Here is a 20,643-nt window from a genome sequence, read left to right as displayed (position 1 = left end):
TTGTGAATGTGATGAAAAAGGAGAGTTTTAAGGAAGGATTTGAAGGAAGATAATGAGATAGTTTTACAGATCTTCCTGGGTAGTTCCCCCCAAGAACGATGGGTAGCATGTGGAAAAGCACAAAGATGCCCACTTGAAAATTTAACAGGTGGACAAGGGAGGTTAGCATCATGTGACTCTGGGAGGCAGAAGTCAATGTCTCAATAGTGAATGAGAGATGACAGGTTGGGTGGGGACAGGTTGTGAATGGGCTTGAAAACAAAAGATAAGTAGTTTATATTTGATGTGATAGAGAAGAGGTAGCCAGTGGAGGGATGCAAAGAGAAAAGTGACATGGTCAAAGTGATGTGCTAGGAAAATAATCTTTGCAGTAGCATTCTAAATGGATAGGAGTAGGGTAACGTTGCATTAATCAAATGTAGCAAAAAAAGAAGGTTGCAGTAATCGAAGTTTAGGTGTGTGGATGGATATGAAAGGCCATTTTCAGAGACATTCAGCAGAAAGAATCAGCAAGAGTAAAGTTTTGTCTACACTATGCACCTTTTAGCCATACTGCTGTGCCACTACAGCCATGCCGCTAAAAGGTACGCAGTGTAGCTGCTGTTTGTTGGAAGGAGAGAGCTCTCCTGACGACAAAAAACTTCCTCCCCCAACGAGTGGCAGCAGCTTTGTCGGCAGGAGAACAGAAGATCAAGAGCTCTGTTTTAATCATATTTAACTTGAGCTGATGGCTAGACATCTATGAGGAGATGACTTTCACTGGGACAGAAAGAGACAGATCTCGAGACAAGAGTTCTGTCAGTCATCAGCATAGAGATAGTAGCTGAATTTGTGTTTGTGGATTAAATTACTCATTGATGAATGCTAGCATTTCTCCACAGTATTCTTGATGGCATTCAACCTTCAATACTGACAACCTGGTTAACTCCCAAGTCTAATGAGTTTCAGGACAGAGACGGGCATCAAAAGAGAAGTCAAAAAAAGCAAACAAATCAACTACTTGAGTACAAATCTGAACAAAAAATTCAAACATTAACAATTAACCATACAACAAATTAATCATAGCAAATGAGAAATAAGCATCTATTTAATTAAGTGTGGCAGGTTGCTCAGTGCAATTGAACAATTTCAGCCTTGGTTTCACTGCTCTATATATGGTGGTGGCATCAACATCTATAAACTCAGGCTGTCCAACATTTCCCATTATAAAACCCTGTTTTCATTTGCTTACAGCTTAGCCAAACTTCAACCATTTGGGCTGAAATTTTCCATGATGGGTGTTTGTCTTATACTGAGCTTTTAAGTTTTAGCATTAAAAAAGCAGGTCTGCTGGTTCAGAGAAAGAGGTTAGCAAAACAACAAAACAAAGCCATGTGTACAATAATAAAATCATACAACTGTTCTATTGAGAAACTCTACAGCCTCCATGCTCTGGAGCAGAGGCTTGAAGTTTGGTAAAGGGATCGCCCTGAAGCCAAAGAGGTGCCTTTGGCCATTCCTGTAAAAAATCCACCCAAATTCGGCAGCTTTATAAGCCTCTGGAAGAAAAAAAATCACCATTTGTACATGTGCTGTAGAGACTTCTTAGAATATGGTGGCTTAATTTTCAGAGAATTCTATTCACACTGAGCATGTCCAGTTCAGACACAGCTCCAACATGACAAAAGTACTTCAAGCTGCAGCCTACAGCATCAGGGGCTTAGCAGGGCTTGACCTGAAATTGCTTCTTCTGGCTGCCAGACACTGCTGTGGCACCGAGTAGCAGAAGAGAGAACAAAGAGACTGATAGAAATCTGCAGAACTGCCTTGAAAAGTTATGTCAATTGAAACCTCTCAGGAGGGAAAATCTTATTAATCTACACTGCAAAGTAGATCACACACATCTCAGTTCCTTCTCCCAAAACACAAGAGTTCTGATGTTATAGAGAATTCAGAATTAGGTGGGAAGGTGAACTGATAGTATGAATTCACAAGAATCTCTCCTGAAAAACAATTACCAATAAATAACCTCTTTCCGCTTTGAGAGCCTCTGTACATTCCCACTTGTAGGAGCTCCTTGCCAGAGGATGTTGTGAAGGCCAAGACTATACCAGGGTTCAAAAAAGAACTAGATAAATTCATGGAAGATAATTCCATCAATGGCTATTAGACAGGATGGGCAGTGATGGTGTCCCAAGCCTTTGTTTGCCAGCAGCTGGGAATAGGAGACAAGGAATGGATCACTTGATGATTAAATGTTCTGTTCATTTTCTCTGGGCACTTGACATCGACCACTGTCAGAAGACAAGAGACTAGGCTAGATGGACCTTTGGTCTGAGCCACTATGGCCGTTCTTCTGTTTAAACCTAAGAATCATGCTGACAGCAAAAGCAGTAGACCTTCTCACATTATCTGGAAGAAAAAGTTAAAGGGGGGTAAAAAGGTGCATTTCTTCACACAACTCCTCCCAACTCTCCCCTCAATGCACAAAAACCACTGTTGTCATCTTCCTCTTCTTATTCAGCCCTTCCACTAGGCTGCTGCTGGTGTCCTGTATTACATACAGGGTGACTTCCTGAGGAAGCCAGTTGTCATAAACAGATAGCTAAGGGTTAATGTCTCTTTCACCTGGAAAGGAGTAACCTGAAACACCTGACCAGAAGACCGATCAGGAAACAAGACTTTTTCAAATCTGGGTGGAGGGAAGTTTTGGGTGTGTGTATTCTTTGTTCTTTGTCTTGTGCCTGTACTCTCTCGGCTATGAGAGGGATTTTTTCTGTCTCCTGCCTTTCTAATCTTCTGTTTCCAAGTTGTGAGTACAAAGATCATAAAACAATAGGGGTTTATTGTTTTTTTTCTTTTGTATTTACATGTGTGTAGTTGCTGGAGTGCTTTGAATTGTATTCTTTTTGAATAAGGTTGTTTATTCATATTCTTTTAAGCAATTGACCGTGTATTTGTCACCTTAATACAGAGAGACCATTTTTATGTATTTTTCTTTCTTTTTAAGACCTGTTGGAGTTTTCTTTAGTGGGGGCTCCAGGGAATTGAGTCTGCAACTCACCAGGGAATTGGTGGGAGGAAGAAGTCAGGGGGGAAAATCTCTGTGTGTTAGATTTATGAGCCTGACTTTGCATTCCCTCTGAGTGAAGGGGGGTGGAAGAGAGATTAGCTATCTCGGTGCTTGTGGTTTCCAGGACTGGAGACAGGGAGGGTGGAGTCTCTCTGTTTAGATTCACGGAGCTTGCTTCTGTGTATCTCTCCAGGAACCCAGGGAGGGAACACCTGGAAGGAGGAGGGGGAAGGGAAATGGTTTATTCCCCTTTGTTGTAAGACTCAAGGAATTTGGGTCTTGGGGTCCCCAGGGAAGGTTTTTTGGGGGACCAGAGTGCCCCAAAACACTAATTTTTTGGGTGGTGGCAGCTTTACCAGGTCCAAGCTGGTAACTAAGCTTGGAGTTTTCATGCTAACACCCATATTTTGGACGCTAAGGTCCAAATCTGGGAATATGTTAAGACACCATTGTCTGTCTATTCAGATGAATGAAAGTCTTTCCACCTTCCCTGTGAAGACACATGTGTACCTGTTGGAGACTGTGGTGCTGCTGTGCTAAAAAGGCACTCTGAGTACACACTTGATGGTGAGCAGGAGAGGTAGGTGACAGCCAACTGATGCAATGAAGAGGATCTGACTCAGTGGGTACCAGCATCCCATCTTATAAGTGTCCCTCTACTATCTGGGTCACTGTACACTCCTCATCAAGGTGTGAAGACGCAACGCAGACAAGTTCAAAGCCCTGCAGGCTGTGCCAAAGGACCTTCTGCTCTCCCTGTCAGCATACCTGATGGTACTCCCCTCCTACCGCAGATGCTGCAACAGTGATGCCTTCTGGCAGTAATGACGACTTGAACATCCCTGGGCAATGATTTCAGTCACTTTGTCTATAAGTCTGTTTTTCCAGTAGAGTACGCTTGCCTTTCTGTTCCCTGCTAGAGGGAAGGAAGCCATGATAGGTTGCTATCAAGTAGTGCTCCCTTGCCCTGCTGTCTCTGAAATGGAAATTTCTCAAAAGAGCAGAGAGGATGACTCCTATTACAGATTCCCCATTGCTGTCAGTCTGTTCCTTGAAGAGGCTCTCTATTTGCACCAGTCCTCTCCCTGGTAGACACAGCAAGGGAATTACATGGCTGCGTCTCCCATCATCCTCTCTGACTAGCTGTGAGGCCTCAAAGTACGTAGAGCAGCTTCTTCATGAGTGGCCACTAAGTGGATACAATTTGGAGGCAATGTCTGTGCTTGCCTAGGCCCACAAACACAGAACACTGCCAGTGCATCCCTCTGCTCACAGACATTCCATCATCTAAAAGGGGAGTGAACTGTACACAATCTCCAAAATTATTACTTTAATGATCTAAAGTTATTTGTACCAGGCAAAAAAGTTTACTGTGAAGAAATTTAGATAATTGAAGTCTCAAGTCAATGCGTCAGAGGCTAATTTCAGATATAGCTATGACAAATGTTAAGTGAAAATGATTTCAACAAGTGTGCCAACCTATGAGGTAAAACACTTACCTAGAAGTGTGCCTGAAATCACTAAATCAATTATATAATTGCTACTTCATTTACAGTAAAAAAAAGGGGGGGGGGCGCGCATCATTCTAATAAATTACCAGTACACCTTTAAGTTTCTTGCCTCCAGTTTTTCAACCATTTCTTCTTAAGATTGCATAGCTTTGACTGTCTTATGATAGCAGTAGATTTACATGATGAATTTCATGAATGTTATTCACTACTTGTTTTGTTTTTAACTTCACACCATCTTGAGCGATGAACTGAGAACAGAGGCCATTTCTCAGTGACTTATAACTACTGATTAATTTCACAACTGTTTTTCTCTCCGAGTGTTATTAAAAATGCGTTGCTTTTACCCCGTGTTTTCATCCGACAATACAATTTAATACCTACCGTGTTATTTTTCCATATATTTAAAATTAATAATACTTGTCTTCGGCCTTTAAAATCCACAAAGAATCCACTGTTCTTACTTCTGAGACCATGATTTGAGTTCAGCTTGTGATCTTAGGCAGAGTAAGTTTTGTGGTCCTGTTTCATTCCCTTGTGAAAGCAGCCGACATTTCAAAACCACCAGCTCCAATTAGACACAAGCTGTCTGTCTTAAAAGAGGAAAAGACTGACTGAGTAAGCATGGAGAATTAATTACTTCTTAGCTTTACAGAAGTAGAGAGTCAGTATTTAGGTCATTAAAAAGTTCTGTCTTCCTATATTTTCTCAGTCTTAAACCCCCTTGATACACATTTTTACATACTATGAAATTTAAGTTCTGTCTGAGGATATATTACAGCAATGGCGATGTTGGAAATGGATAATAAGTACAGAAAAGATCTGCAATATACCAGGTTCCTTTCACAGTTCAGAAAGAGGACAACTCTGTGGTTCTGTCGGAACAACTCACCAGTTATCTTGTAAGCAAGCCTCCCACATTACCTGCTTTAGAAAACTTAAAGTATTGCAAATTCCAAAAAAATAATTACTATCAAAAATGTTTCCTTTTTGGGCACATGCAACCACTTGTCAGGCAAGTTCATAGCTTTTCTTAAACTCTTTCAAAACGTTACACGTAGGTACTAAGATACCTGAATTTCAGTATAAATACAGCTGACGAACTTTATGGAACACAGACATTTGACGCCACAACCATCATTTTGGTATATATGCAGGAAGCTGTGGTAATGCTCTGTACTGAATATCGTACAAGAGAAAAGGAGATTTGTACTCTGAACATGGAAATATGCATCCTTCAAAAGCAAACTAAAAACTTATGCTTCACTGCCCATAATTCTCAATAAATTGAGATTGAGTAACTTGGATTACTTCCATTTAGAACTGAAGAGGGAAGAATGACTAGAGCACCTTGGCAGCCAAGAGGTCCCTGCTCCTTCATCTTCCACAATAACTCTGTACTGCTCCCCGCTCTCTAGTGAGTGGGGTGTAACTGAATAAGAGCATCTGAAAAGCCAATACTGTTTAACATTTAAAAATTAAAACATGAGGTTTATCATCTTTTAAACCGGATATCATAGATATTACAATGATCAGCTTTATATAAAAAGCTGCAAGACAGAAAACATTATGAAATCATAGAAACTGGTTTACAAAGTGTCTTTACAGTGGGCTCCCACACTACAAGTGACAGCTTCTACACAACATGGCCACCTCTAGTAACAGACATAGAAGTACAGTTGCAATTAGGAACTTTAAACATGTCACCGTTCATTTGTGGAAACAAGCAGTTTTTAGGCTGAAAACTCTTTATGAGTTGAAGAAAATGGATGAAAATTTCCCTTACAGTCTATGTTGCGAAGAACTTGACTTATACTCACTCACTGAGCAAAATTCATTTTAAAGCTTCTGTGAAGCATTCTGGTAACTGACACACATTAAAAATACAGCGTAGTCCCCCGGACACAAAGTACACCAACTATATTATTTTTGAGCCAGACAGATTGTGAGAGCAGAATGGTGAGCCAAGATATTCTGAACACCTTGTCTCAATAGTACACAAGGAAAAGAGAATTAGAGGTCTGAGGTAATTGGTAGAAAAGAGAAACTATTTTATACTTCTTGTCAAGATGACCCAGGAATGAGTTCTCTGTTGTGAACCAAGCCCTTTGATCTTTAAAGGAACCAAACATTCTCAATGCCATATATATAAGGTAATTGGGGGTTTTGTTTTATTCTGGGGAAGGGGGAATATTACGCTGCAGATTTAGTGGAATTTGGGATTAAAGTACATTTGCTCAATTTACAACTCAAATGTTTATTTCTCTAGCTATCATTTCTAGAAGTAGCTCCTAAAATCTGAAAGTCACAATAGACTTTCCTATTTGCACACCACTACCCATAATAAAAATTCTGAAAGCCAATTAGACACTCAGTGACACCTGTACAGCCCCATTGCTTTCATATGAAGCCTTCAAGGACTCAGACTCATAGACTTTAAAGGTCAGAAGGGACCATTATGATCATCTAGTCTGACCTCCTGCACAATGCAGGCCACAGAATCTCACCCATCCACTTCTATAACAAACCTCTAACCTATGTCTGAGTTATTGAAGTCCTCAAATTGTGGTTTGAAGACCTCAAGCTGCAGAGAATCCTCCAGCAAGTGACCTGTGCCCCATGCTGCAGAGGAAGGCGAAAAACCTCCAGGGCCTCTGCCAATCTGCCCTGGAGGAAAATTCCCTCCCGACTCCAAATATGGCGATCAGTTAAACTCTGAGCATGTGGGCAAGACTCACCAGCCAGCACCCAGGAAAGAATTCTCTGTAGTAACTCAGATCCCAACCCATCTAACATCCCATCACAGACCACTGGGCATACTTACCTGCTGATAATCAAAGATCAATTGCTACATTAATTGCCAAAATTAGGCTCTCTCATCATATCATTCTCTCCATAAACTTATCAAGCTTAGTCTTAATGCCAGATATGTCTTTTGCCCCCACTACTCCCCTTGGAAGGCTGTTCCAGAACTTCACTCCTCTGATGGTTAGAAACCTTCGTCTAATTTCAAGTCTAAACTTCCCAGTGTCCAGTTTATATCCATTTGTTCTTGTGTCCACATTGGTACTAAGCTTAAATAATTCCTCTCCCTCCCTGATATTTATCCCTCTGGTATATTTATAAAGAGCAATCATATCACCCCTCAACCTTCTTTTGGTTAGGCTAAACAAGCCAAGCTCTTTGAGTCTCCTTTCATAAGACAGGTTTTCCATTCTTCGGATCATCCTAGAAGCCCGTCTCTGAACCTGTTCCAGTTTGAATTCATCCTTCTTAAACATGGGAGACCAGAACTGTACACAGTATTCCAGATGAGGTCTCACCAGTGCTTATATAACGGTACTAACACCTCCTTCTCTTTGCTGGAAATACCTCGCCTGATACATCCTAAAACTGCATTAGCTTTTTTAACGGCCATATCACATTGGTGGCTCGTAGACATCCTGTGATCAACCAATACTCTGAGGTCCTTCTCCTCCTCTGTTACTTCTAACTGATGTGTCCCCAATTCATAACTAAAATTCTTGTTATTAATTCCTAAATGCATGACCTTGCACTTTTCACTATTAAATTTCATCCTATTATTATTACTCCGGTTTACAAGGTCATCCAGATCTTCCTGTATGATATCCCGGTCTTTCTCTGTGTTAGCAATACCTCCCAGCTTTGTGTCATCCGCAAACTTTATTAGCACATTCCTACTTTTTGTGCCAAGGTCAGTAATAAAAAGGTTAAATAAGATTGGTCCCAAAACTGATCCCTGAGGAACTCCACTAGTAACCTCCTTCCAGCCTGACAGTACACCTTTCAGTACGACCCATTGTAGTCTCCCCTTTAACCAGTTCCTTATCCACCTTTCAATTTTCATATTGATCCCCTTCTTTTCCAACTTAACTAATAATTGCCCATGTGGAACCGTGTCAAACACCTTACTGAAATCGAGGTAAATTAGATCCCCTGCGTTTCCTTTGTCTAAAAAGTCTGCTACCTTCTCAAAGAAGGAGATCAGGCTGTTTTGGCACAATCTACCTTTTGTAAAACCACGTTGTATTTTGCCCCAATTACCATTGACCTCAATGTCCTTAACTACTTTCTCCTTCAAAATTTTTTCCAAGACCTTACATACTACAGATGTCAAACTAACAGGCCTATAGTTACCTGGATCACTTTTTTTCCCCTTTCTTAAAAATAGGAACTACGTTGGCAATTCTCCATCGTATGGTAAAACCCCTGAGTTTACTGATTCATTAAAAATTCTTGCTAATAGGCTTGCAATTTCATGTGCCAGTTCCTTTAATATTCTTGGATGAAGATTATCTGGGCCCTCCGATTTTGTCCCATTAAGCTGTTCAAGTTCGGCTTCTACCTCAGATGTGGTAATATCTACCTCCATATCCTCATTCCCATTTGTCATCCTTCCATTATCCCTAAGCTCCTCATCAGCCTTATTAAAGACTGAGGCAAAGTATTTGTTTAGATATTGGGCCATGCGTAGATTATCCTTAATCTCCACTCCATTGTCAGTGTTTAGCGATCCCACTTCTTCTTTCTTTGTTTTCTTCTTATTTATAAGGCTATAGAACCTTTTACTATTGGTTTTAATTCCCTTTGCAAGGTCCAACTCTACATGGCTTTTGGCCTCTCTCACTTTATCCCTACATGTTCTGACCTCAATAAGGTAGCTTTCCTTGCTAATCCCTCCCATCTTCCACTCCTTGTAGGCTTTCTGCTTATTCTTAATCACCTCTCTGAGGTGCTTGCTCATCCAGCTTCGTCTACAAGTCCTGCCTATGATTTTTTTCCCCTTTCTTGGGATGCAGACTTCTGATAGTTTCTGCAACTTTGACTTGAAGTCATTCCAGGCCTCTTCCGCTTTTAGATCCACAAGTTCTTCAGTCCAATCCACTTCCCTAACTAGTTTCCTTAATTCTTTAAAGTTAGCCCTTTAGAAATCAAAAACCCTAATCCGAGATCTATTTTTGTTTACCCTTCCATCTAGTTTGAACTGAATTAGCTCATGATCACTCGAACCAAGGCTGTCCCCTACAACCATTTCTTCTATGAGGTCCTCACTGCTCACTAAAACCAAATCTAAAATGGCATCCCCTCTTGTTAGTTCTTCAACTACTTGGTGAAGAAATCCATCTGCTATCACATCCAGAAAAATCTGAGCCCTATTATTATTACTAGCACTTGTCCTCCAGTCTATATCTGGAAAGTTAAAGTCTCCCACGATCACACAATTTCCATTAGTGTTTACTTCATTAAAAATATTAAAGAGGTCTCTATCCACATCCAAATCAGATCCCGGCGGTCTATAGCACACCCCAAGCACTATCTCAGGGGAGGCTCTAGTAACTTTCTTTCCCAGTGTGATTTTTGCCCAGACAGACTCTGTTTTATCCATTCCATCACTTCTTATTTCTTGACAGTTAACCTCATCATTGATATACGATGCTACTCCACCACCGTTGCCTTTATTTCTGTCTTTCCTAAACAGCACATACCCTTCAATACCTGTACTCCAGTCATGACTACTATTCCACCATGTTTCTGTTATCCCTATAATATCCGGTTTCACTTCCTGCACCAGTAGCTCTAGTTCCTCCATTTTGTTCCCTAGGCTCCTCGCATTAGTGTACAACATCTTAATTTTTGCCGTTTGGTTTCACTGACATTCTTTACCTGGTTAAGCACAGACATTCTACCACCAGTATCACCAATTAGACTGGTATCTATACTACCATTCCTGCTTATGTCCATTTTCCTGCCCACGGCTGCATCCTCTCTTACTTTGTTTTCTTCCCTCTCAATGTTAAATTCCAGCATGGAGATTACCTGGAGATCTCCCAATCATCTCCCCCAAATTCCTAGTTTAAAGCTTTCTTAATCAGTTGTGCCAGCCTCCATCCTAGAAGTCTATTTCCCTCCTTACTCAGGTGAAGTCCGTCCTGAGAGAACAGTCCTCTGTCCACGAATGCTTCCCAGTGGCCATACATCCCAAAGCCTTCCTTATAGCACCACTGCCTGAGCCATCTGTTGACTGCCATAATCTTGTCACATCTTTGTTGCCTTTCTCTAGGAACAGGCAGAATCCTACTGAAGATCACCTGAGCCTTGATTTCCTTAAGCGTCTTCCCCAGTCTGGCATAGTCTCCCTTGATACGTTCCAGCGAGAATCTAGCCATATCATCTGTTCCCACACGAAGGACAATCAGCGGATTCTAACCCGCTCCCATTAGGATCCTTTTCAGGCTCAAGTCCACAACCCGTATCTTAACACCCAGCAGACAGAACACCCTTCTGTTCTCCGGATCAGCTCTAGTTACAGGCCTGTCTATTCTTCTCAGTAAGGAGTCCCCAGTCATGTAGATCTGCCTTTTCCTGGTGACAGTGTGATTCTCTGATCTATCCCATGCTCCCGCTGGCTGCAAGTCCTCTCAATTCCTATTCACCCTTGCAATCCTCCGCAACCCATCCCATATCCTCCTGGGGCTCATATTTGGTGTTGTCTCCATTGACTCTTCCCCTCTACCTGTAGAACTAGCTGTTCTTCTCTTTTTCCTTGTCCTCTCACCTTCAACGACCACCTGCTGTGCCCCTTCTTCATTTTCCAACTCTGCAAACCTGTTCCTGAGCTCTATTTCTCCTTTACTGGCCCGTCTTTTCTTCTGCCTGGTTCTCTTAGTCACATGCTTCCACTGTCCACTTTCCTCCCCCAGCAGTCTCCCCTCAGAGTTCTTTGCTCTCGCTTCCATCTGCAAGTCTGAGCTTTTCCCTTCAGCTGCCTCATGTCTTTGCTCCACCACCTGCTCGAACCCCCTTCTAAACTCAACCAGAGTTTCCACCTGCATCTCCAGTCCTCGGATCTTTTCTTCCACCAGCTCCATCAGGCAGCACTTCATGCAGATGAAACTCTTTTCAGGTACCCCCTCCAGTACCGTGTATATGCCGCAGCTTCCACATCCAGTCATCCTCATTGTGTCTTTCACTGCTGCCTCTCTCTCAGTCATAGCCTTCCCACCTAAAACCTGTTAGTCCAAGAAACACAACCCAAGAACAAACCCCCCAAAAGGCACCAGAACACTGGCAGACCACCACACACTCCCTTCACTAGCCTGTCAGTTCCTCCGCATAGGTCTTTAAGTCTCCCCCGCAACCTCCCCTGTCAACTCCCACTGAAACTCCCCTGTTTACAGCTCTGTTTGCTGGCTGCTGTGCCGCTGTAGCTGTCTATGCCGCTGCCTGACTGGCTGGCTACCTTTATAGGACCCCTAAGCAGGCAAGCCCCGCCTCCTAAATTAGGGCTCAGCTTCTCTCCCATCACACTGCCCCTACCAGCCTCCACACATAAACTACAAAATACAATACACAAAACACAAAAACCTGCTCTTCCAACAGAAGTCCCACTGAAACTCTCCCGTTTACAGCTCTGTTTGCTAGCTGCTGTGCCACTGATGGACACCCATCTGTGCAACCCCTCTGCATTCCATAGCATTCCACAGGTTTAACTGATTGAATCTTAGGGCTTGTCTTCCCTATTGTGCTAAATCGGCACCACTGCATCGATGCAGCGGTTAGCACATCTAGTGAAGATGTATTACATCGACAGAAGAGCGCTCTCCCATCAACATAATTACTCCACTTCAACAAGAGGCGGAAGCTATGTCAGCGGGAGAACGTCTCCCACTGACATAAAGCAGTGTCTATACTGCTCTAAGCTGATATAAGTTATGTCGCTCAGGATGGCGGTAGCAACTGATGTTATACTTTATTAAAGATTTACTAAGAGCATTGTGTGTCAGATTTGTGGGAACTTAAGCAATTACATAGATGGTTGTCCTCATTTAGTCAGTCACCTGAACCACCCATGTTTTACGGTGTTCGAGAGAAGGTCAAGCAATACTGCACAAGTCAAATAATATGATAACCCAGAAATGTAGATGTTTCCCATACGCGTGCACACATGCACACACCATTTATAAGGGGAAGGAAGACAAGATTATGTGGCATGAGTTTGAGCCTCTTGATCAGAGTTATGGACAAAGATACAAGAGCAAGAACAGTCCATTTGTTAGGCAGATGAAAGCTGTGCAGCCTTTAGCACTAGTTCCTCTGGTCCCTTGAAGAGTTTGTTCTCTGACTGTGGCTCCAATTATTACTGTTTATGACTGGACTGGAGGATTTTTTCACTGGAATGACCAATTGCTCAGAATTTCATGACTACTATGATAATCATGCAGTTATCCCAAGTGGTTCCAACTCAATATATACAGCAGATTACACCCTAGATCTTGGTTTTGGTTTGGAAATAGGAGAGTCAATACTTATCATGGACAGACCACTCCCTTGTGCTCTTTGAGGTTGGAACGCAAGATCTATTTCGTTGTCTCTCCTCAGACTAATGGAACTAGTCTGGTTTCTGAGGCTCTCAAGAAAATTATTACGTACACCACAGCCCATTATTAATGAGTAAGGCTAGATTGTTGCCATGGAGGTCGCAGAAGTCACAGAATCCATGACCTCCAGCAACCTCCATGACTTCAGCCCACGGCAACTGGGAGCTGCAAGGTGGTGGGGGGATCCCCGAAGTTCCAAGTGGGCCCCCGCAGCTGCCTGACTGCTGCAGAGACCTCACAGCTGAGCTCCCCCATTTTGTCATGAATATTTTAAGTAAAAGTCACGGACAGATCACAGGCTTCCATTAATTTTTCTTTATTGCCCATGACCTGCCCAACTTTTATTAAAAATATCTGTGACAAAATCTTAGCCTTATTAATGAGATAGTTTGCCAATTATTTTTTTTTTAAACCATGACTGTCAGTGCAGTGATTCCCAAGTATCTTCTTCCCTAGCTTCTTCTACTGAAATCATCTTGGCATATAGACTGGCTGCAAGATGGAGACACACCGGATCTGTGACTGAGGGAAGCTATGAATGTCTTTTTTAAAAAGACAAGTGCCAGATGGTTAAACAACAGTTTTTTAACCAAATGCTGATCACTTGATATTAGCAGTGTTTCTCATTTTGTTTTGTTCGTTTTAATTTGGGGACGATTAGAAAAGATGGTATCAAAGCAAATCTGGCAGTACCCGGAGTCTTTAGACTTAGTTATTCAATCCAGTTTTAGACCAAAGTATGGAAAGAGACAGTGCTGGTTTTCTGGAAATGGTTGCAAGTCAAGTGTCCATTCAAATTCTTCAGACAAAGCTACCTGGGATACCACTAATCACAAGAAAGTAACAATTGCAAGTTCTGACAGACAAGCAGAGTTGTACAAATGGATCAGTTATTTTTATGCCATGGTATAATACTTGGCAAATGGTCACCTTCCCCAAGGGCACTCTCATGAGGGTGCCACAAGATTCTAGTCTCACATCTTTCCTTTTTAGCATGTATATGAAGCCAAATGTGGAAGACAATAAAATAGGTAAGGGCTGTGATATTTTCCAATATGCAGATAACATTCCACTATGCATCTGCAATTTTGCTGACCTATTTGATGCAGCTGATGGGTTTGCCTGCTGACATGTAAAAATATAGTTTTGGATGATAGAAAGATGGCTGTGATTTAATCCAGATTAGAATGAAGTTATGATGTAGGTTAAGAAAAATAACTACAAGGAATACCCGAGGTGACCCATGCTCCTTCAGTTGTGGAAGTGTGCCTGCCATTTGTTACTCAGCTTTGGTATTTGGAGTCTGGTTGGATTATCAGATGTTTCTGCATATCTATTTAGCAGCTGTAACAAAGATTATTTATCAGCTGCATTTAGCTGGAAGTTTCATACCTTTTCTTTCAGACCTAGACCTCGCCATAGTGATCCAACTCTTTTCTACCTTGAAACTAGATTACTGCTATACAATCTATGCAGAGCTATTTCTCAAGACAACTTGGAAAATTCACTTGATGCTGAAAGTGGGTTGAGTCCTGGGTATCTCACAAAACAGTATCACACAACAAAATGAACTACAACAATTGAGGATCAAAGGCATATAAGTTAATGGCCCTTTAAATTTAAGCCTATAAACCAAAATCTGGTGTAGCATGTGGAAAGCCATCTTTAAGTTCTGCTGCAAAATCCCTCACAGCTATGGCCATCCAGAAATATTAAGATTTAATTAAATATGAAAAATAATGCAATCATTAGCCCCTCGTTTATTTTGATATTAAACTCCCCTCATAGGAAAACATGGGGCAATCTGGCACTGGAATAAGCATATCTGCAAAAATGAAAGCAATGAAACATTTAACAGTATTTGAGACGAGGCTGGTAACACTGTGTATTAAGTCATCAGCACTTGCTATTATAAGCAACTGAAAACAGTCCTGCAACTTTGCCAAATCTCTTGAGCTGGTCCACCCTGTGCAATGAATGAGGCAAGGGTCCTTAGAAAAATGATACAAAATCATGTAATAAAGACTGTATCATACTGCACAAGCAGCTGAATTAAGGTTGCAGAACCCACCTTAATTCGGAGTTTTCCTAACTTTTGAGTGACTTTGCAACCTTAATCATGTTCTTTTAAAAGGCAGCTGTGTGTAACTGACATTTAAACTGTCATCTTTAGATTTCAGAATCAACAACCACTGAGATGGTCAAGGTAATTTATAGTCATCAAGATGACTATGGATAGTTGGAAAGAGACTCAGGAAAACAATGATCATTTAACACTGTTGATTATCTTCACAATGATGAGGGCTAGAAGTTTATTTTAGAAAACGAAACTCAAGATTCTGTAACTCATTTCTGGAACAAGGAATGGATTCTATAAAATTAGAGTACATTTGGGCTGTATGGAGTTATTAGCAAAAGGTACTGTTATCTTAAGAACAGCTTCTCTCCTTGTGTAATACCCTGACAGTGGTAAGAAGTTAAATGCTTAACAGCCCTCTCCAGTGTAGTCAGGGGACAGGACAGCCTAACTGAGGGGATGTCAGCTCTGAAACTTCATTCTCTTGTTGGCATCCTAGAGCCCAAATTGATTAGCTTTGGATATTGATGTTAATTGTCATTGTACTTTTATCAAACAAGTGCCCATAAAAGAGCTGGATGGATCTATTTTAAAAAACTGAAGTTATATACAATATATCTCAATTGTGTGACAGGGGATTTAGAGACAAATACAAAGACAAGATCCCTGCCTGAAAAACTTAATCAAAATCAACATACAAAAAACAAAGAGTGGAATGGAACAGAAGTGATTTAACTGTATAAACACACATCTGTGCATTAGGCACTTTTGCTAAAGAGATTACCTTTTTGTATGCTTAGTTCACTCATCTCCTTTTCTGCCTTCAAAAAGCAGTGACTTGTTTGTAATCAATCCGTTATTAAATGCATAAATAAAACAAATTTAGATAACACTACAAGGCACCTTCGAGTCTAAAAACTAAAATAAACTGAAAAATTAAGAACATTCTTATCCTCCAGGTCATCATCAAGTATATCTCACCAGAAAACAGACAACATTTTTCACTGTGGCTTTGATTCAAGTATTTACATTTTGTTAAGTTTCATTTTAGAGGCTAACTTTCTGAACGGCTCTATTATTTAGGCCTCTTGCTAAGGGACACCTGCACTGTAACAGCCTATACTGTATCTGTTCTGTGAACAGAATTTCCATGTAGAGGACTGACAACCCAGTGCCTTTGAGGACATTAAACAAACATTAAAATACAAAGATTAAATAATTAGTAGTGGTTTTAATCCAAAATATACTGTATACGGTAACACTGGTTATAAAAACTGTACTTGGGGAGAGGGATAGCTCAGTGGTTTAAGCATTTGTCTGCTAAACCCAGGGTTGAGAGTTCAATCCTTGAGGGGTCCACTTAGGGATCTGGGGCAAAAATTGGTCGTGCCAGTGAAGGCAGGGGGCTGGACTCGATGACCTTTCGAGGTCCTTTCCAGTTCTAGGAGATTGGTATATCTCCAATTACCACCTATTTTGGTCTTAAATGTTTACAAAACAGAATAACTATTTAGTTCTGCATCTGCTTTTCTCCTTTTAAGACACAAAGCTTCTGGAGGAAGGGAAGTTTTTTTCATTGTTTACACAATGCTTAGCACAATGGAGCCACAATCCTAGATGAGGCTCCTAGACATTACCACAACTGTTTAATAAATAATAATACTGCAAAAAGCCATACCATTGTAGAACAGTTATTTGCCCCCCTCAATCATCTGTTTTTATTACCCAATTAGTATGAAATGGGAGAGAGCTCTATCTCCAGCTGATGTTTGTTTGCCCATCTGTTGTCTTCTGCAAACTTACAAATAATGAGATAAAAGCTACGTTCTTTACAGTTAACATCAGCAACAGCCAGTTTGGATGCATAATATATCATTGTAACATCACGACTAAGATTATAACCTGCACAATGAAATATAATGAATTACTACAACAGTAATAAATGATCGAAACAGCCTGAATCATGTCAGAGTAACACAAGACTCTCATGAGACTTACCAGGAAACTTATCCAAGTTCACAGAACTGAGACACCATTATCAACACAAGAGTGGTCCAAGATATATATATTCAATGTTATTAATTCAAAAAAACAGAGTTATGAAAACGTTTATGGTGGTTTATTGTTTGCTCTGTTCATAAACAACTTCGCACTGGACATTAAAAACACAATATTCCTCATCACTTGAAAGCCTGGAGCACTGCAGCATTCAGAACCCAAAAATGAAATTAAGTACTTGTCTACACAGGAAGTATAATCCATGCTGACTCAAGTTAACCTGATCTGCAATGACAATTCCTCAGAGCAGAGGTAGGCAACCTATGACTCATGTGCCGAAGGTAGCACGCGAGCTGATTTTCAGTGGCACTCACACTGCCTGGGTCCTGGCCACCGGTTCCGGGTGGGGCTCTGCATTTTAATTTAATTTTAAATGAAGCTTCTTAAACATTTTTAAAACCTTATTTACTTTACAGACAATAATAGTTTAGTTATATAATATAGACTTATAGAAAGAGACGTTCTAAAAATGTTAAAATGTATTACTGGCACACGAAACCTTAAATTAGAGTGAATAAATGAAGACTCGGCACACCACTTCTGAAAGGTTGCTGACCCCCCTGCCTTAGAGCACTCTAAGGGAAAGTTTATGCTTAAAATGCTATATCAGCAGCACTTTAATGAAGACGCTCTAAGACAATGGGAAAGAGCTCTCCTGTCAGCATAATTAATCCACCTCCTTGAGAGGCGGTAGCTATGTTGATGAGAGAAGCTCTCGCACAAAAATTGCGCTGTCTACAAAGGGGATTATGGTCAGTATAACATCACCACTCCGGGTGTAGATTTTTCACACCCCAGTGACATAGTTGTACTGATACAGGTCTGTAGCGTAGACTACACCTAAGTCTGCACTTATCGCAATTTCTGGAATCTTCTTTCAGAGCGAATGTGAACTGAGTTATTGTTATCGATTGTTCGTGCACTCACAATACTGCTGTGCACAACTATGGCAGTCATCCAACCGCTATTCCACACTGCTTTGAGGGTATCCACGACCTTCCTGTTTACTTACCACTGTACCCTCCAACATTTTGGAGTCAAGTTAACCAAATCTCCTCCTCCTTCATTTAAAAGCTGGCACAGTGCCAGGATTGGCCTATTTGAGCCTGGATTTCAATATATTGGCATTACAGCATTATTACTCTAGCAGCCTTTACAACATGCCTTGACCATCTGCTTGAAGCCATGTTGAGATCTTAAATCTCATTGCCATCTGAGGAGAAGTGGTTTTGCAGCAACCTCTTGAGGCCAGTCACTGCAATAAAGATTGTAGACACTGGTAGATAGCTACTTGAGAGTAGGTACAACCAGAATGCCTATCAGTGCCAAATAAAGATCAAACAGCTCAGCAGAATTTACATTAATACCAAGGGTGGCAGGACACACAGCCACCAGCCAGTAACACATAACTTGTACATTTTTTGAGGCTGTGGACAGGATTTTAAGTAATAACATCACTACTGAACCCAAGAAGGTTGGCAACTCTGCCCATCCCCCGCCCACAGAACAAGCAGCAAGAGTCACTGGAGGAGAAGGGAAGTTGTGGAATCTCCATCGCTGGAGATATTTAAGAGTAGGTTAGATAAATGTCAATCAGGGATGGTCTAGACAGTATTTGGTCCTGCCATGAGGGCAGGGGACTGGACTCGATGACCTCTCGAGGTCCCTTCCAGTCCTAGAGTCTATGAGTCTATGAGAAACATAAGGAAGGCAGTGAAGAGCTGCCTCAAGAAAGCAAGGATTTCTTCAGAACTCAGGACACTGAGGGGCGGCCACATTGGAATTCAGCTTGATTATCAGCCAGAAACCCAGCCCAGAACTCAGGAGGCAGATACCTGTTGAGGTAACCTCAGCATGTATCTATCTACCTTTACAATTTATGGTTATACTATACTGCTGCACTAACTTCTATTCCAGGTGCCCAACAGCCACAGCCTCACTACCACAAGCACTTGAAGAACTATATATCGAATAAAAAGTTCTTAGTGTAATGGCTACCCCTACTAGGTGATAGGTATCCTGATCAGAAACTGAAAAACTCAAGTAACACCTGGTAATTGACTACAGCATGTTCTCCCCTAGATCAGGACCTGAAAAACCCGCTTGCACAGAATGAATAGGAATCATTCCTAGTAAGTATCATCAGTTTCTGCAGAATCAAAGCTTTCATTTGAAAACAATTTCAAACCCTTATGGTTATGAAGATAACATTCCAACACAAACCAGGCATAAACAGACTCAGTGATGTCTTTCTAAATCTGCAGACACAGTCCAGTGATGCCACTGCCACTTTGGGGAGAGACGCATCACCTGTTAGGAGTAGGGTGATCTAAGTGTGCTACCACTTCCTAGAACAAGATGTCCTGCCATTCCAGCTGAGGATTCTATGGATTTTTGGGGACATATAAAGCTGCACTGATTGGTATGATGTTTCTGCATAGGGGCTAGCATTAATTCTGAGAACAAAGTTTAGTTGTCAAGAACAAAAAAAGGTCTTTGGGCCCAAGTAGTGGTTGCAAGGATTGAGGGGAGATGTACCTGATCAATGAGATTCCAGGAAGAAGGAGAAGTGGCTCAGGGCACGAAATTATTTTGTCCAAGTTCTTGGACTACAGCTGTTGAGTAAGTTTTTCAAGTTCCTGCTCTTATTTATTTATTATTACTATATAACCCTTCCTTTTTTTTAATCACTATATAGAATACATCAAAACTTAATATCAACCATTGAGTTCTACTGAACTACTCTACTAAGAATCCCTGCAAAGCAAATTTCAATGAAACTTTCTAACAAGTTTCCTCTTTTCCTTTTACTGATAGCCTGAAACAAAACATGTTCTCATCTAGCCAAATTCTCAAAAAATAGGGCATATGTTCACCTTAATAAAATCCATAGTTAAATTATGTAGGTTGCCCATTTAAAAAAAAAACTTGCTCTTGAATACACAGTTCTTAGTGTCCAAAATAAATTAAACATATTAATTACTTTTTTGTTATAGTTACCACACAAATGCTATTACTTTACCTACAAGTCCTTTGAAAAACAACTTTCAGAAGTAAATGCTCTTTTACCTTTCTATACTGAACCACTTAATGAGATTATTTGTGTGTCTAAGAGAAGTACAAGGGCTCTTAATTTTTAAGTTGCTGAACTGAAGTCAGAACTGCATTGCTATTTTCTTCACACACTTTCTTCTTCACAAAAAAACTTTTTATTGTGCTTTAACAGAAGGTCAATGGCTATCACTTCTCTGCTCTTACACAATGGTGAATTGAAACAAGAACTCATAGCTGTTTCAACCGACAAAGCTACCAGTATGTTAAGCCAATAAAGCGATTTGTTCATTAAAGCTACTAATAAAGCAACCTTTTGTTAGTCTATGAAACATCAGAAACCTCACAGAATTCATCGAACTTTGCAATATTCCTGTTTTCATCATAAAATCTGGAATGTTCTCTTAAAATTAGTTCACTTTTTCAGTTCCTGAAACTGGGTGAAAAAGAACTTTGTGATATTTTTATAGAAATTGCATGAATTAGTTCCACTTAAAT

General features: G+C 40.8%; 1 protein-coding gene across 4 annotated transcripts in view; it reads right to left on the bottom strand.

Moving 5' to 3' along the window:
• FBXW7 (F-box and WD repeat domain containing 7) overlaps positions 1–20,643 on the bottom strand; it is a 274,003-nt gene that overhangs the window by 236,754 nt on the left and 16,606 nt on the right. The window contains exon 4 of one of the 4 annotated variants that reach the window (XM_030563528.1): positions 4,945–5,153. The exons of the other annotated variants lie outside the window; for them this stretch is intronic. The gene's annotated coding sequence lies outside the window, so the exon portion shown is untranslated. The remainder of the gene's footprint in view (positions 1–4,944; positions 5,154–20,643) is intronic. 4 annotated transcript variants of the gene reach the window in all.

This window comes from Gopherus evgoodei, chromosome 5 (assembly GCF_007399415.2).
Source record: "Gopherus evgoodei ecotype Sinaloan lineage chromosome 5, rGopEvg1_v1.p, whole genome shotgun sequence".
Taxonomy (NCBI): Eukaryota; Metazoa; Chordata; order Testudines; family Testudinidae; genus Gopherus; species Gopherus evgoodei.
This window is presented reverse-complemented; position numbering and strand designations above follow the sequence as displayed.